Genomic DNA, 13,380 nt, shown 5'->3' with positions numbered 1-13,380 from the left:
CCTCGAACCCGTCAGAGACAAAGAGAAAGTTAAAGAAGTTTGAATGTTGCTATTTCATTAATTTTAAGAGCGATCTGATTCATTATGTGTATGATTCATATATTATAAAAGGTAGTTAATTATAATACACTATCCAGTCAAATTAGTTAATAATATATTATTATTCTCTGAAAAGCTTCCTCTTCCTGTGGTGCATACTTTTAGATATACGTACAGTTTGCTCTAGATTTAATTGGACTCTATAGAGGTAGATATGATACCATGGATAATAGAGTAAGCAGTACCAAACCTTAACTATAATTCTCACTGGTCCGTAGCCATAGCCTCATATACTCAAGTCGTCCACACTGTTCCCAGAAAATGTGCTACTACCTTCACTGCTTCCCATTGCTTTTTCTCTCCTGGAAAAAGTATTATCCCCTTGTTTATCCAGGCTTGAAAGGCTAAATTTTTCTTCTCTGCCTTTCTTCCCTTTCTAGTTACCAATCGCTGCATAACAAACCACTCGAAAATTCATTAGCTTAAATTCATGACAGTCATTTACTAATATCCTGTTAATTGCTCATAAATGTGCAATGTGGGTAGGACCCAGCAGGGACTGCTTTTTTTTTTTTTTTTTTTTTTTCTTCACCTGGCATCAACTGGTATGGCCGAAGGTAGTTCACTCTTCAAGATGGCACTGGCTCTGGACCAGGAGCTTACCTGTCATTTGGTGGCCTCTGTTCCTCTCCAGGTGGACCTCTCCACAGGGTTTCTTAGGCTTCTTCACAGTACAGAAGCTGACTAACAAAAAGGAGTGTTCCAGGAGGCCTAGGAGGAAGCCATAAGACTTCTTAGGACTTCTAGCTCCACGGGGATCAATCAGAATCCTTTGCCACATTGATCAAGTAGGTGACTAAGACCACTGAGATACAAGGTGAGCGGAAAGATTCTATGGAAAGAGTAGCAAAGAATTTGAAGACACTTTTAATCTACCCCGCCCTGTATGTTTATCCAAGTTTTGCTGACTAGACCATCACGGCGTCTCTCACATCCATTCCTCATGCTTTCATCCACCCAAAACCTCTTGTGCAGAGCAGGCAAACAAATCTGCATGGCAGCGCCAACGGATCAGGAAGGAGATGGTGTCAGACCCTCGCAGCAATGTGGTAGCCTCCGAACAGCCACGAAGGCAGCTTTGAAAATGTTGAGGTACTGGGAAATGTCACAGGGAAAAGATATTTTCAGCAGAGGTCCCTACCATTGTTGTTTTTATCTGTTTTCTTATAATTCTTTTTAAAATCTTTTGCTAAATTCTCCCTTCTACTCTGTGGAGTGGTTTTCAATAACTGTATGCAGGTATTTATAGAGGAAAAAAATGGAGATATATTTGTGGATTTTTTGTATTTTTTATTTTCTACTTTTTTTTTAAAAAGATCTAGGGCCCCTCAAAACCAGTTTTCCTCCCCTCTGAAATTCTAGAAAGGAAGAGAAGATTAATGCTGATTGAACTTATTAAATTCATTTGTGGTCAGTGTAGGAGAGCTGAATTTCATTTTGTAATGCGCTATCGGTATGTTACCCACTGTCAAAGTAGATGGAAGCCTCTTGCTCATTTTATAAGAGGTGAAGTATGATTTTTACTCTAAATTATTATGGATGTATCTTGTTTTCGGACCTTTGTTTTTATGGTAAGTCAGCTGGCAATAGTTACAGTTTATTTGTTTCTGTGTCCCTTATTTAGGACTATGACCTTCTGTTATGACGCTAGTCTTAAGAGGCAAATGACCTGTGTTACCACAGATCCCTATATGGTGTGGTTTCCAGGAATGCATTGTGGACATAAACAAGGACAGCCTGTACCGTTCCAGGAAATGGAAGTGAAACAGACCAGCATTTGAGTGACACTGAAATGGATCCCGCAAACACACTGGATCAGGGTGTAAGACAAATAATGATTCTAATGGAACTTGGGAAGGAGCACTAAATGGGAGTTAATATATTGCTCCCTAACTGATCTTAGTTTACGACTCTATAGGGGGCTAATTATTTTCCTCAATCCTGTGACAAAAAGAACTGGAGAAGATAGGAAAGGCAAAGAACAACTTGGCTCTCATTGAATTCTCAATAAATGTTAAACTCTACTGAGACCGATTTAATATTTTCAAATGTAATAGAATGTTATTTATACAAATGATTTTTGAGAAGTGTTTTCAAGCTTGAATTGGGTAGATAACTTCTTAAACCGATCAACTTACATCCAGCTATTCCAGTAAAACATCACTGGAGTACAAGCGTCTATTTAAATTTTATTTCCATTTGGGTCCATTTTCAAGTATGAAAACTTTAAAACTTTTAAGCACTTATTTTTATTTAATACACTGTGTTTACAATGCAATGCTAAGTGAAAGCATTATAACTAAACTACATTTTCCAAATTTTCTACAAGAATCAGAAAAATATTATGAATAATTAATTCCATGGGCAACTCTTAGAATATATCTAACTGGCAAATATGACCTAGAGTTGATCCTTACTTAACATACCATATAGGGATCCCTGGGTGGTGCAGCGGTTTGGCTCCTGCCTTTGGCCCAGGGCGCGATCCTGGAGACCCGGGATCGAATCCCACGTTGGGCTCCCTGCATGGAGCCTGCTTCTCCCTCTGCCTGTGTCTCTGCCTCTCTCTCTCTCTCTCTCTGTGTGACTATCATAAATAAATAAATAATTTATAAAAAAAAATACCATATAAATCGGAAACTGGGAAATCTATTTCCTCTTCTTCTAAAACTCAGCCACAGTTAAATGGCTGACATCCATGTATTTCTCTAGCAGGTGGATATTCTCTAAAAGCAATTTTTTTTTTCAAGGAAAGAAAAATGTTATCTCTTTCACATGAGCATTTTCTCCCTTATTGATTTTCATACTTCTTCCTTTCCTTGCAAATTTCCAAGATGGGGAACAAAGTTGGCATTTATATTTTGAATTTTTCTCTGGATCAGATAAATATGCTAGTGAATAGCATGATTTTGAAGAACAATGACACAGTGGATAGTTGATTAGGGGGAAGATATGTAAGGAGGGATAAAAATGTCAGTCTTGTTTCTCATAAAACAGTGAAATGAATCACTAAAATTTTCCTCCCATTACTTCACAGTAACTGAGGTATAATTTATGGGATGCTGAAAGTAGAAAAGTCTCTTGCAAATTAATTTTGTTTGGTGGAAACTGATAATGGTATGAGAGAAGTGGCTCTTGCCATTTGATCCAGGATCCTGGAGAGCTATGCCTAAGATTTTTTTTTTCCTGTTTACTCAGTGTATAATTTAATACAATTATTTGTAAACTGGAGGCCGAGACTTATTATATAAAAATGGCATATAGTGGATATGAAAGAGAAAGAAGTGTGAGTTGGAGTGAATCTGGTCAGCGGAACTGTATCTTTGTTGCACAAAAGGTATGAATATAATTTCTTTTTCTTGGCTGGCCTAGGGTGGCTGCAAGATGAGTGGCTCTGATAGCCAAGCAGATGACAAAAAATATATTTTTCAAAAATCTTCCAATAATACTATAGGGCTCTGGTAACATAATTTTAATAGTCTACATGACTCTAGAAATAGAAATACCATCGCTTCTCAAAAGGAAAAACTAAAAACTAAAATGAAAATTCTAGTTCCTGTGAGAAAGTGCTAGAAGTGATCACTTAAAAACAAACAAACAAACAAACAAACAAACAAACAAAAAAGGGGCTCCTGGCTGGCTCAGGCAATACAGCATGTAGGACTCTTGATCTTGGGTCATGAGTTCGAGTCCCATGTTGGGCATAGAGATTACTTTACAACATTTAAAAAATCAAACAAAAAACAGAAGTATGTTGCTATTTTTTTTAATTAATATTGCTCCCTGAACACAAAAATAAGATAGTATTGCAAAAATGACTATAAAACTGTGAGGCCATTAGGGGTAGCTGAACTGAAATATCAGAACACTTTTGTTTCTTTAAAACAAAACTTGGGGGAAAAAAAAACTAAACTAGAATGTTGGAGTAAAATTTTTTTTCAAGTTATGACATATTTTAAATATATAATGAATACCCATATACTTGCTACTTAGCTTGATCGAATCTCAACATTTTCTCTATCTGTTTTGGATTTATTGTTTTGTAAAAGAAATGGAACAGTTTAAGTTTCCTGTATCTTTCCTTCCACCCTCTCCAGAAATAACATGTTAATGAACTTGATATTTATTTCCAGGAATTTCTTTATAATTTGATAAACAAATAAATACCCATAAGCACCTTGCTTATCATGTTTATAAACTCTATATAAATTGTAAGATAATGTAACATGAGAAAAACCATACTTACTTATTCATTCAACTATTTTAGAATATTTAAGTTCTTTCCGAATCTTTGCTGTTACAAAAGATGTTGCTTCTATAATATATCCAGAAGTGGAACTGCTGGCTTGTAGAATATGAACACTTTGAATCTTACTTAATATTGACAAATTGCCCTAGAGAATGATGACAAGTTACAGTCTACCAGGAGTTCCAGTTTCTACCCATTATCACAAAACTCAGTTAAGAGATTTTTAAATTTTCATCAGTGTGGTTTTAAGTTGCATTTTTAAAATAATAGTTAACTTAAATATCTTTTCCTATGTTTATTGGCCATTTAGCTTTCCTGTGCTGTAAATAGATTGTCCACTTTTATGTTAGATTATTCATTTAAAAAATTTACCTGTAAGAAGTACGTATGTATTTTTTTCTGTATTGCATGTGTCTTGGTCCAAGGCTTGTCTTTCCTCTTGGTGATATTTTGAAACATGAATGTGTTTCAAAACACATGGGAAAATTTATTAATTTTGTTTTGTGCTTTGGTATCTTATATGAGAAATTCTTGCCTATGCTGAGATGAAAAAAAAACAAACAAAAAACCCCCAAACCCCATAAACGCTATATTTTCTTCTTACAGTTTTAAAGCTATGGTTGAAAATACCTAGATCTTTAGTTGTCCTGAAATTTATTTTGGCTCATGTGAGATTAAGATTTAACTTTATTTAAATTTAGTGTTTTCCCACATGAGTAACCACCTCTGTCTTTGATTTTGGGGATGCCACCATGGATTTTTTTTTTTCTTGGATCTCTACTTTATTTCATTGGTCAGATAAGGCAAGTTACCCCCTACCTCTGCATTGTTCTTCTTAAACTTCTATTTTAAATTATGTGTTATATTATATGAATTATATATGGATTCTTAATTTTGAGTTTAATAGCCACTTGTTAACTTACACAAGCAATTGTATTGGTATTTTAACAGGAACTGTATTTTTTAAATTGTATTTAATATGTAGATTAATCTGGAGAAACCAACATTTGTATATTATTTAGTATTTCCATCCATGAACATTGTATATCTCTTCATCTATTTCAGGACTTTTGAATGCTGTTTAATAATGTTTGACAATTTTCTATATAAAGCACATCTTTTGTTAGAGCTATTCCTGAGTACTTTATATTATTTGTGCTTATTGTGAATGGGATCATCTCTTATGTTTTTCCAAATGGTTACTGTGAATACATATATATATATATATATATATATATATATATATATATATACACATACAGTAATGCTTTTGATTTTTGCATGCTCATCTTGAGAAGAAAGCTTTTATGGCCAAGTTGCAATATTTACCAGCACAAATTTTTATTAAATAAATTTGACATTCATTCCAATTCAGCTAAAGTCATGGTTGTCTAATGGTTGTTTAAAGATGAGTTAATAATGACCTGCACAAGAAAAAAACATTACCTGTCTAGGAGTGCTGACAAAAACATTGCCGATCTGTTGCTTTAAGATCATTACATTTTAATAGATCCAATTTGGTGAAGACTTAACAACTCCATCTAGTGGTAGTTTGAAGTTCTAAGTGAATTGGCAAATGCACTTCCAGGTTTTACTGGATAGCTATGTGTGTTTGAAATATCATGATAATAATCAATAACCTTATTGGAAATGTCAAGAGAAAGCAAGGATTAATTGACACACCAAAATTAATTATACCTGTTATCTTAAGTGTTGTTGATTTCAAGATTATTTTTATTTTATTTTTTAAAAAAGATTTTATTTATTTATTCATGACAGAGAGAGAGAGAGAGAGAGAGGCAGAGACCCAGGCAGAGGGAGAAGCAGGCTCCATGCAGGGAGCCTGGTGTGGGACTTGATCCTGGGTCTCCAGGATCACACCCTGGGCCGAAGGCAGGCAGGCGCTAAACCACTGAGCCACCCAGTCTGCCCAAGATTAGAGTGAGGTATACTTACAGAGAATATTATGTACAACCTCCCATGCTAGAGCCAAGTTGTGTATATACAGATTTAATTTTATCATATTCAATCCATACGACCTTTATAATAATAGGATCCTCACAGTCTCTACCCCATGAGGACTGACTTATAGTTAAGGACCCTTTAAAATTAGACCTAGTTTTATATTTTACTAATTAGAATTTTTTCTTTGTGTAGGAAATAAGAGAGTTTTGTGCATTGGGACAACTTGGTAATCATCTGAAGAAAGTATATTTAACTCTTAAAATACACTCAAGATATATTTAAAATTTATAGGTACAGAAAAAGTTTTTTAAGACTTATTTGTTTAGAGAGAGAGAGAGAGCACAAGCAGGGTAAGGGGCAGAGGGGAAGGGAGAGAAAGAATCTTAAGCAGAGTCTGAGTGGAGTGTGAAGCTGGACACGGGGCTCTATCCCATGACCCTGAGATGTGACCTGAGTCAAAACTAAGAGTTGGATGCTTCACCATCTGGGAGTGCCACCCAGGCACTCCCACAAGGCTTTAAAAGTATACTATGAAAGCTTATTTAATTTTGAAGTGGGGAGGACCTTTCTAACGATAGATGGAACCTCCAAGAGTAGAGGTTGATTAAAAACTTCTGTAGAACAATGAAAAAATTAAATTAAAACAATAGTGGTATATCTTTGGTAAAAATTTAAAATTGATGATGTCCTGTGTTAATATAGGTTAAGGGTGAAGACATCAAGTATAGTCTTTATTATACTGCTACCTGAGAATATACTTGGAATAAACTTTCTCAAGGGAAATTTGACAATGCTATCAAAAGCCTTAAAAAAATTTTACCCCAGAAATTCAGAATAATTATAGACATGCAACAAAGAAATGCTTACAACAATATTCTTTATAGCACTATTTAAAATATTCAAAAATTGTAAAAAATATAAATGTCCATCAGTAGGCAAATTGGGAAACTAATTATTAGAGTATACACTTAGAGTAGAATTCTATGCTATTATTAACCCTAATGCTACAGAATAATATTTAAAGGCACGTAAAATATTTTTAAATATTTAATTATGTAATTATACCATTAAGAGGAGAGTTATTCTCAGAATATATTAAATGAAAAGCAGTTGCATTACAAATCAGTATGTTTTCATTTTTTACAATATTTGTTTTTGTTCTTTTGCAAAAAACAGAATTGAAATTCAAGAGAGCTTATATTCTGAATTGTTATGTTATGGGCTGAATGTTTATGTCTCCCCCCCCCCCACAAGATATATATGTTGAAGCCCTAGTCGACACAGTGATGGTATTTGGAGGTGTAACATTTGTGTAACTGGGGCTAGATGAGGTCATGATGGGAGTAGTGCCCCATAAGAAGAGACACCAGAAAGTCTGTTTTCGCTCCATCATGTGAGGACATTGTGAGAAGAAGGTAGCGATCTAAACGAGGAGGAGAGGTCTGACTAGGAATCAAGTTGGCCAGCCCTTGATAATGGTATTTCTGGTCTCTAGAAATGTGAGAAAATAGGTTTCTGTTGTTTAAGGCACCTAGTCTGTGGTATTTTGTTATGGCGGCCCAAGCAGACAGTAATACATACGAGGTGATCAGATTTTCTTTTCTTCTTTTTTCTGCTTCTCTGTATTTGATTTTTCCCACTGAGCACACTATATTTATAATTTTAAAAGGTATTGTAAAATATATGAAGCAGTATTAGAGAAAATTTCCAATGCATACAGATTATTCAGTGAGAAACTCATCATTAGTAAAAACTGTTATTCAAACCTAGTTTGTGATTACCTTGCCATATCTTCATGAATCCTCTCCATACACTAATTATTTGGCTTACAATTAGATTTAACAAAACAGACTGAATCTTTTTTTGGCTATGAATGTCAAAGATTGATTGGGTTTCTAAATATACCACTGAAAAAGTTTTATTTTCTTCTCACCTAACTACTCTACAGTTATTATTTGGAGACACTGACCATTTTAATCATTATATTTCCAATTAGAGTGAGTAATTAGCATTCTGTCTTAGGATTGCATGCCTAATAACAGTGAAATTATGATTTTTTTTGCATTATAAGGCATATTCTAATTATCTTACCCATCCATCCCATTTTCCTCCTAAGAATTCCTAAGAATTTCCTCCATCAAATTCCTAAGAAACAAAGTACTCCTTTCTCTTTTGTTACAATGCTATCTAACCATAAACCAGAGGTGAGATCATGAGTTCCTCCACTGTGTCTAGTACACACACACACACACACACACGCTCTCACACATACTTTTATCAGTTATATTTTTATCATCTCAATATCCCTCACTAACACTAGGGATGATGGTGAAGGGAGAAGCAGGGCTAGAAGTTTGAAGAATGGCAAATGTTCTTTGTGGCAGCAAAGAGTTTGGGGTGTGAGGAAGATGGAGTCCATCTCCAGAATGCTGAGAAATTGGCAGCAAGAAATTCCTCCTCTGGGACAGAAATCCACAGTGTAGACAGCACACTTAAACTGATTAACCCTGTAATATACAGTCATCACTTGAGCTAACTGACAGCTTTGAGCACTCTCCTTACATTGTGGTAATTTCCCACATTGTATGTCTTACCTTCCCAATGAGGAAGCCAAACACTTGCAATCTCAGACTCCCCAGAGTAGGGGGCAGGCACGTGACCTCGTTTCCTCCAACCAGAGGAACTATCCTTTGGAGACAGATCTGGAGAGAGCATGTGAGGAAGCAGATGCGCCTAGGTTTGGGCGCAGTCCAGGTGGTGGGGGATCCAGTTCCCAGGGCGGGGAATGGCGGTGCTTCTGGAACCCAGTTCTGAGCAGCACGGGTGCCAGGTGTCAGTGGTGTTTCTGCCGGAAAAGGAGTGGTTGACCATTGCTCATGGATGTTCAGATTTATTGTTGGATCCTCTGGCCCTGCCAGACATTCTATGAATTGTCTAATATCCTTGCATCAATTCCTTTTCCGCTCAAATTTGCAAGTGTGGATTCTGTAGATCGCAATTAAGCACTTTGCCCCATATATCATCCCAGTCATGATGCTCTCTCCCTCCTCACAGCAAAACAGAACAAAACAAAGCCCAACCCTAGTAAAATTTCACTGTTCATTGTTTAATTACTACCAAGACCAACCAGATTTATAGATATTAATATAAAAATTTTAAATGTAAATCATTGCTGTTTATTTATTTACAGAGCTTGTTGGCCAAAGCTTCCTCTAGCTCTCTGCAGTAATCAGCAGAATTCATTCTTCCTTTTGCCTCGATTCCAAGGATTCAAACAGAACCTGTGAAGTTGACAACTTCCTTATTTGACACATGTTTGATCTCTGCAGAACCTCTATTCATTTACTGGGTGCTTAACCACTTATTTCCCTGAAATTCAACTTCACATTGCACACAGTGTTGACTCTCACATGAAAAACCTAGGGATCAGCCCAAAAAAATCTTCAGTGTGAACATAAACACCGCAGGCGAGTATTTTTACTAGGAGCAATGTGCATCCAGGATAAAGGAAGAAAGGATACCGAGGGGGGTGGGGAATCAACCAAAATACATTAACTAGTTAGAGACCACTGCACTCAACAATAGATGAGCATCCGATTCAAGTGGTTGAAATCAGAAACTTTTCCCCAGCTGTACTGAGATACATTTGGCATAAAACACTGCATAAGTTTAAGGTGTACAACATATTTCATATACCTATATATTGCAAAATGTAAAGCTGGAATTTAAAGAGATTGTGAAAAAAAAGGGAAAAAAATAATAAAAAAAATAAAGAGGTTGTGGCATCATATATTAGAGCGGGTTATATCCCAAATATGGGATAGAGTGGTTATATCCCAAATATGATTTTTATTTTTCACTTGGAATAGTACACCGCATAAACATGTATATTTTATGAAGGTTGTTTTTAAAGTTTATTGGACATTTAGTAAAGGCCAGCACTAAGACCTTGCATCCTGGAACTCACTTATTCATCCTGACAGCACAAGGCAGACAGATATTGTTAACCCTGTTTTAGAGACAAGGTGGTTCCCAGAGAGGTTAACGGATTATCCAAGGTGCTACAACTCCTGGATGACAGAGGCAGCACCTGTCCCCAGGTCTGTTAGACGCCCAAGCTCCCTGCGCCCAGTCATGAAGCGCCAGGGGAGTATCGCTTTGGGTCCCACGGTAAATGCCAGAAGCAGGGCCGGAGATTCTAACAGGCCGCGATGCAGCGGCGTCGCTGTTACACGGACACGGACAAGGCTGGCAAGGCGGCAGATGTCACGGGCCATTGCTTGGTGTCCGAGAAGAGAAGAGAAGAGAATGAGGAGACACATCTTAGAAGCAAAAAAAACCTAAAACCAAAAATCCACCCCAAGACTGAGGGTGCGGGTATGTGTGCGCTACGGTTTTAAGGGGTCGGGAAGCTGGACCCCGTTCACTAGGCGCGCGGGCTGCCTGGCTTCCCATCTCACAGCCGCTTAGGGCGCACGTGGGCCCTGGGGTTACTGGAGTTTGTCTTTCGCAGTATTTTTTCAGCAGTCCCTGAAAGCGGCTACGTTGTTTTCATGATAAAAAAGGAGACAAGGAGGAGTCACAGCCAGGAGCAGGGGGTTCGGGGCACCCCAGGGCCGCCTCCGGGCGCCTGCTGAGCCGCCTCAGCCGAGGAGGCCGAGGCCAAGGCCGGGCGCCCCGGGCCCACAGCGTGCGGAGGGCGGGGAGGAGGGCGCGTGGCTGCTCCCAGGGCGAGCAGGCCCTGGCACCCTGGGCGTCTGGCCCAGCGACGGTGGTCTCTCCACCCGGGGTCCCTCGCCTCACACCCCACAGGCCGGCCTCGCCAGCGGCGCCTCCCGGGTCTGTCCGGCGAGCGGCCGCCGCGGCCTCTCAGGCCCTGACCCCGGTCACAGGAGCTGCCAGGGCCGCTCGGGAGGGGGGCCCGGAGGGGCGGCCGCTGGGCCCGGGCCCGGGCCCTGGCCTGGGGACAGCGCCTTGGACGGACAGAGGACGTTGGGGGTGAGGCCCAGAGAGCAGGCCGCTCGAGGCAAGGACGACCACCGTCACAGGCCCCTGGAGTGTCCCCAGGTGAGGCCGCCACAGGCCAGGCGTCCGCTGCAGGCCACGGCCCCTTGTCCCGGGAGCCCCAGCTCCCCAGCCAGCTATTCGGGCTAAGAGCCTCAGGGTGCTCAGGTGCCCCGACTCGGCAGACGCTTGGGCTCAGGCCCTGAGGAGGGGCCTGGGCACGTTGGGTGAGAAGTGACAATATGTCATATTCCAGATTGGACAGTAGACGACCACGCGGCTGTCACCTTGGTCTCCAGCTTTCTTGGATTGCCTGCATTGGGCAAAACTGTTCACGTATCATGAACGGTCCTTTGAAAAGACCCGTAAGAGGAGGAAGGGAAATGTCCAAGGGCCTCGAGAGAGCCTGGGAACGGTCCTGCAGTGCTGGCTAGCCACCTGGGTCCGGAGACACGGCGGGCAGGACCTGGGCGCAAACCACAAGGCTGAGCTGCTCCTACGTTCTTGGCCTTCAGCCATGATGGGATGATGGGTGTCTGTTGTCTTGAAGGTGCTAAATTTGGGGCTCATGTGCCATATAACAACATGCAACTAATACCAGAGCAGCACAGGCTCCTCAGGGAGGATGTTCACGTTACCACCTGACAGGGAGGAGCAGGCAAGGCCACTGGGCAGAGCCAACTTAGGGAGTCAGCAGGAGCGGGGGAGGAGCGTGCTGCTGAGAAACCTGGCTCTGGGGCCTCAGCAATCGCTTGTTGAATGGATGAACCTCAGGTGCTCCGACCTCCCTTATGAATCTCTAGCCAAAGACCTACTCTGGATCTTCAACCAGGCCTCAAGGAGGGTCGGCACTCTGTGGTTTTGGGTGTCTCCATTACGACTCTTGGGTCGTATGACCCTGAACGCCTACACCTGGCGGCAACAACCCTGGGTACAAGTGTGTGGGTGGCCACCTATGTGGGGAGCGCTCTGAAGTGAATCCTGACGGCTGTATCTCAACACCATCGGGCTTTGACCTATCCATAGGTTCTCACTGGTGGTTTTTGAGTTCCTACTGGGACTTGGCCTCCCGTCTACACCCAATGTGTAGGGTGGCTAACATTTTAGACTGTGCTGACGCCCTGCTACACATCTCATATGGATTCCGTTGTTGATCTTTATGACAGTCTTGTTGCACGTCATGGTAATACTTGCGTTAGGCACAAGGAAGCGGAGGCAAGAAAGGCTGTACGTCGTCCGGGGCCATAGGCGTCTTAGGTGGTGGAGGTAACATTTGGATGCGATCGGTCTGCCGTGCCGTCAGTGCCTGTGAGGGGATTTGCCACCTGTAGACGTGGGACTTCTGCAAATGCAGCATAGTTTGGAAGGTGTCGGAGGCCTCACATGGAACCCCTCACTCTGATTGATTGCAATACTCAAGCAAAGCATCCAAATTCACCTTATCAAATCTACAGCTTAAAGCATTCTACAAGAAGAAAATGGTAAGTACGTCGTTTAAACACACACACACACACACACACACACACACACACAAGACCGTAAGTGGGAGGAAAAATGGCTTTCTTATCAATGTCCAAATTTCTTACACTTTGTCTAAAATTACACACTATGCTGTACCTCTTCACGCTCTATCCCACTGCTGTGGGCTTCATGATAGAATGCTTCAATTTGCTCCACGTATAATATCTTCGCACCACTGTTTTCTGTAATTTATACCACATGCTGTCCACTTCCTTGTACTATTTTATTCAGGAGAGCACTTTGGATATCAGTTTCTATGAAAGATGTTATTTGAAATGAAGTCATATTGCAAGCTGCATTATAACAATTTCCTTCTTTGCTTTGCTCCTGCTTCATCTTACACAGTCACCCTGACGTCGGATGCAGCGCTGAAATCTAAATGGAACGAGTGTTTGCAATTGATGCTTATGTATGACTTATTTAATCTGCTGCCAGAGTGATCCACTGTTGAGTTCTCCATTCTCAATATCCTCCGAGGCCTGTTCTGACATCGATCTTACTAGTTTCATGGAGAAAATCCATGATTTTTGTACTATGTGCAT

General features: G+C 40.2%; 1 protein-coding gene and 1 long non-coding RNA gene across 10 annotated transcripts in view; one reads left to right on the top strand and one right to left on the bottom strand.

The window, feature by feature from the left end:
- Positions 1-10,159, top strand: part of LOC144292022 (uncharacterized) — a 48,009-nt gene extending 37,850 nt beyond the window's left edge. The window contains exons 6-9 of one of the 9 annotated variants that reach the window (XR_013359597.1): positions 734-1,191; positions 1,724-1,921; positions 3,298-3,436; positions 9,504-10,159. This is a non-coding gene — a long non-coding RNA (uncharacterized LOC144292022). Of the gene's footprint in view, positions 1-733; positions 1,192-1,723; positions 2,124-3,297; positions 3,437-9,503 lie in introns of those variants that run through there. The other 8 variants (XR_013359570.1, XR_013359582.1, XR_013359591.1 and 5 more) reach the window with 8 other exon arrangements.
- Positions 1-13,380, bottom strand: part of PJA2 (praja ring finger ubiquitin ligase 2) — a 285,426-nt gene that overhangs the window by 106,511 nt on the left and 165,535 nt on the right. Inside the window, exon 3 of the mRNA XM_077861783.1 lies at positions 703-810. The gene's annotated coding sequence lies outside the window, so the exon portion shown is untranslated. The remainder of the gene's footprint in view (positions 1-702; positions 811-13,380) is intronic.

The sequence above is a fragment of the Canis aureus genome, chromosome 2 (genome assembly GCF_053574225.1).
Source record: "Canis aureus isolate CA01 chromosome 2, VMU_Caureus_v.1.0, whole genome shotgun sequence".
Lineage (NCBI taxonomy): Eukaryota > Metazoa > Chordata > Mammalia > Carnivora > Canidae > Canis > Canis aureus.
Note: the sequence above shows the minus strand (reverse complement) of the source record. Positions and strands in the feature narration are given on the sequence as shown.